Below are 4895 nucleotides of genomic sequence, written 5' to 3'. Positions count from 1 at the left end.
AGACAGAGCAAGACTGTCTCAAACAAACAAACAAGCAAACAAAAAAGCCTTCTCATTTCTGTTCAAATTGCCATTGATCTATTCAAATTGCCTTAGCTATTTACACTACTTAAAATGCTACACATGGAATATTAACTAACATTTACTGAGTGCTTACTACTTGCAGGATTTAATGGTTTTAATAGCTCCACAAACACTAAAACCTTGTATCCTCTTAAATTCATGAGGTAGGTATTATCTTCATTTGACAGATGAGAACATCAAGGCAATTTGATGGTAAATATCCTGCTAAGAATTACAGAGTTAATAAATGAAGGAGAAACATAGTAGGAATGTACATTTCAGCAAAGTCATCTTCTCTCCCCTTCCTCCATTAAATCAGCATACTTAGGTTCACTCACCAACGTGCTGAGTTTCTCCTTTAAGCAACTTTTTACCAGATACTTGTGCTGTATCTTCCAGGGTGAGTTATCTGCATTTGTTAGAGTTCAAAATTCTAACCTTAGGGAGAACAAAGATGGTATGAGATTACAGGCAGGAGTTAATTTTTTCTTTTACTTTCTCTACACCGTAGAATTTATAATAGGTTAGCATTTAGACAATTTATTATATATAAATCTAGCTCTGACTGTCAAGTTCCTTTTCACTGCTATGTTCATAAGACTTGACGATATTTATTAAATCTCTCAAGTCATCTTTCCTTTTCATCATTCTTCAGCACTCTGTTTAAAATAGCCAAAGCTTAGGTGAGTTAATTTAAAGATTTGCTGTCCAGAAGTTACAGTAAATTTTTTTTAACCAAAAATAGTGTGAGTAATGACCTGTTGTTGACATATCTTCCCTCCAGACTTTCTTTGCTACATTAACTCTTCAAGGTCATAACTAATGACTTTCTCATGACCTTGAATTTCCTGAATTTGTTTACTCAGAGCAACTGAACGGGTCATTTTTATACATATCTGAGAATCTCAGTAATTATAACTGTCTCTATTGACAGTGCCAAATATTAGAAATAAAATTGGTAAAGAATATTGAAAAATGTGGAGATATAAACACATTTTTACCATATGTGCTACTACATGAAGCAATGCCACAGGCAATACTAATCAAAGTGAAATACAAATGCAAATTAAATAACGTGACATTTTAATAACAAATTTCCCTTCCTTGAACATGCCTTACCCCAAAATTAAAATTAATTTGCATTCTTAAAAAAAGCAACAACAACAGACTGGTGGAGCCAGCAGCATACACGATAGGAAATTGCCTCAGGATTTGTCATTTATCTTGAGTAGCACACACACTCTCTCTCTCTCTCTCATGAAAATCAAGAAAGAATGCTATATTTATTTTTCTTGGTTTATATATCATATATCTTACTTTATTTATCATTACATAGGTCAAAATAAAACAAGTTTTATACGCATTTAAAACTCTAGCTTTAGGCACCCTGCCAAGAGAATGGTTGACAGTGACTCACAGGCATAAGGCTCAATTCAAGACAGAAAGAGCCAAGTCACAATACTGAAAGATAGCCAAGAGTCGGGGAATCTAGGAAATATCAGAAACCAGAAGATAGGTATATGGTTATGAGTCAGAAAGCAATCTACTGTTACCTACATAGGCACCACTGCAGTGAGAGAACTGGAAGAAATCAGGCAGTATTCTGTTGTAGGAGCAAAGGGCGGTACCATGCCCTATATCAAATCGAGGCTCTCTCCAGTACATTTACGTAACTGGGAGCAAGTTATTAAACCTTTTCAAACCCATATTCCTCAGATATTAAATAGGGAAAATAATTCTCCTTTGAAGGTTGTTGTGAAGATTAAAGGAGAAAATGAGTCTCAAGTGCTAGACACATCTTGTAAACTTAATAATGGTTATTTTCTTTTACCAAGACCAAACCAAAGAAGCAAAATGAGTCTGCATTGGAATAGTAACTTCAACAACTTAGCATGAGATGTTTTACAATCTCATAGCCACTTTTACTCAATTCAGAAAGCAACTCAGCTGAAAGTAGCTCTTGTCTTCTTGGAACACAATGTTGACAGTGAGATCTGGAGGATGGGGATGCTTCGACCTATGAAGGGAATGAATATTTTATAGGTTATCTATTGCATATATTGTTCTCATTAGCTGACGGACTGCTCTCAATTCCCTGAGGCAACGCTATTATATCAAAAATGAGGTTGTGAGAGCTAACTGAAACATTCAAAATTAAGTTAAAGGCAGAGCTGGAATTGAAGGAGTTGTTCTCAAGATATGTTACACAGCCTTTAACATGGATAACTGAAAACTATTAGCTACTTTTATAGAATCATAGATACACAAAGTTTTAGAAACAAAAGTTACAGAAATAATCCCTCAATTCCAAACATATCAGTAACAAACAAAAGGAATACTTAGTTAAAAATATTACTTTGAAACTCGTAAGACCTAGTAACTAAAAGTTTTCAAGGTTCAAAAAAACTGAAAAACCTAAATGTGTTCTGCATACAAATTAATTGTTAAGACTCTGCCCAAACTAAAGCTATATCTTCACTTTTGTTCTTCTCTTGATAAACCTTTCTTTTAATTCAGATATCAAGATTTCTGAATTTTAAAAGAAAGTCTGCATCTGAAAGGGGCAGAATTCTGTCAGTGACAGTTCAGTGACCTTATTAGAGAAAGTGTAGATAGGACTCCTGATATCTGCTGACTTGATCAGGGTCAAGGCCTCTGGAGCTCAGCAGCAGCTCTGACTTCCTCTTATAGGTGGAAACTTACCACCCCAGGCCCAGCTCAGCCCAGGTCCCAACCTCAGCCTCAGCTCAGCCCCAGGCTCACCCAGCCTAAGTCCCAGGCCCAGTCCCAAACCCAGGACCAGGCTCAGGCCTCGATCTTGTCTCACTCAGCCTCAGCCCCAGGCCAAGACCCAGATCCAGCATCAGAACAAGCCCCAGTTCCAAGCTCAGACCCAGCCCCAGCTCCAGCTTCAGACCCAGACCCAGATGCAGGCTCACACACACGCTCCACAGCCTGGCTCCTGCGCTCAGGCCTCTTTTCTTTGCCCTATGCCCTTAGGATTCATATCTATACTACGGCAAACACTACCTGCTTTTAAGAGAGAAATAAAACGGTGTGAAGTAGGGATATAGATAAATTATGACAGTAAGAGAAATCTGACATAGTTGACTCCATCTTGCTTCTAACTACCAAGCTATCCTTGGTCATTCCTGGGGATAGACCAAGCTGACTTTGGGAGAAATTTAGTTTACAGTTTAACCTTAAAGCAAGGATGATAGTAGCCCTTCCCAAAACTAAATCACCTTTGTAAAACAAACGAAAGGCCACAAGGTTAGCATTCCGAGAAAGGCCTGAACTCTGCTGAAATGTGGGCGTAGTTTCTGGAATCCCTATTGCTCAGGAGTCATGTGTCCAGAGGTTGTAAGATTTGTGACTTCCCCAATTACTCCTATAGATAAGATCACTGTTTCAGAACCTAAAGCTGTTTTTTTGAGATGTCTTTCAGACTGACCCCACCCAGACTCCTGGCTCTTGACTCAACCAACCCTGTGAACTCAGTACACAAGGACTGCTTTCCACACCCTTATGATCTCATCCCCAGTCAATCAACATTCCCCATTCCCTAGTCCCCTGCCCATCAACTATCCTTGAAAATAGCTACCCTCTGAGCCTTCGGGAAGATTGATTTGAGTAACAACTCTGCCTCCTACAAGGCATGGCTGGCCTCGCATCAACTAAACTCTTTCTTTTGGTCCCAGAGAATTGACTTTGTCTCTGCAGAGGGCAGGATGAACTCATCTGGCAACTATAATTTTTAAAAATCTAGTAAAATAAGGCAAGTCTTCCATTTTCAGCAAATTGTGGTAGAGGGAACACCACTGTCTTTTTGTTCTCTGTATTTTTCTTTTCTTTTCTTTTCTTTTTTGAGATGCAGTCTCATTCTATCTCTCAGGCTGGAGTACGGTGGCGTGATCTCAGCTCACTGCAACCTCCACCTCACAGGTTCACGAGGTTCTCCTACCTCAGTCTCCTGACTGACTGGGGTTACAGGTGCGCAACACCATGCCTCGCTAATTTTCCTATTTTTAGTAGAGATGGTGCCTGGCTAATTTTCATACTTTTAGTAGAGATGGGGTCTCACCATGTTGGCCAGGCTGGTCTCAAAGTCTTGACCTCAAATGATATACCCGTCTTGGCCTCCCAAAGTGCTGGGATTACAGGCATGAGCCACCAAGCCCAGCCTTCTCTGTATTTCTTTTCTACATGTGAAAACTTCATGACTAAACCTTCCTCATGGATGTTACATTGTTTTTAACTCAGCTTTCTACCTGACTCTCTACGTAGGTGGTAGCCATTTTCATGAGCCTGGCCATCCAGACAGAATATGTAGTTGTGACACCAATTATTTTCTGCTTTATTTATTGCACAGTCTTGGGATCCATGGAGGTGATGAGGGAGGCTGAAAGCTCCCATTCCCAAGCACACAAACCTTGAAGGTTCAGTCCTATGCTGTGTGAAGCTCCTCTTCCTTGCCTGTGGTAAAACTCCTCTCTTTTGACTGAGTAAACTATCCTTAAATCATCATATGTTCTTCCTCTTCAGTTGTTAAACTCAAAGTTTGGTGATCTTTGCATTTAGAAATGTGTTATGTAAATATCTTTTATTTCTCATAACTCTGGCTCTTGTTCTAATAAACTTTAGTTTAGTTTTCATTATATATATATATATATGAATTGACTTCTTTTTTTCAACTCTATCAATTCCTCTCTCAAGGCAATTCATGCCCACACTACATGATGAGCATCAAGACTTTTTGGGAAGATGGTAGAAAGTTACAGATATCACCCCCCAAGTTTATTCTATCACATTTGTCCCTCAATTTCTCCTTT

This window comes from Mandrillus leucophaeus, unplaced genomic scaffold, assembly GCF_000951045.1.
Source record: "Mandrillus leucophaeus isolate KB7577 unplaced genomic scaffold, Mleu.le_1.0 Scaffold130, whole genome shotgun sequence".
NCBI classification, from domain to species: domain Eukaryota; kingdom Metazoa; phylum Chordata; class Mammalia; order Primates; family Cercopithecidae; genus Mandrillus; species Mandrillus leucophaeus.
Note: the sequence above shows the minus strand (reverse complement) of the source record.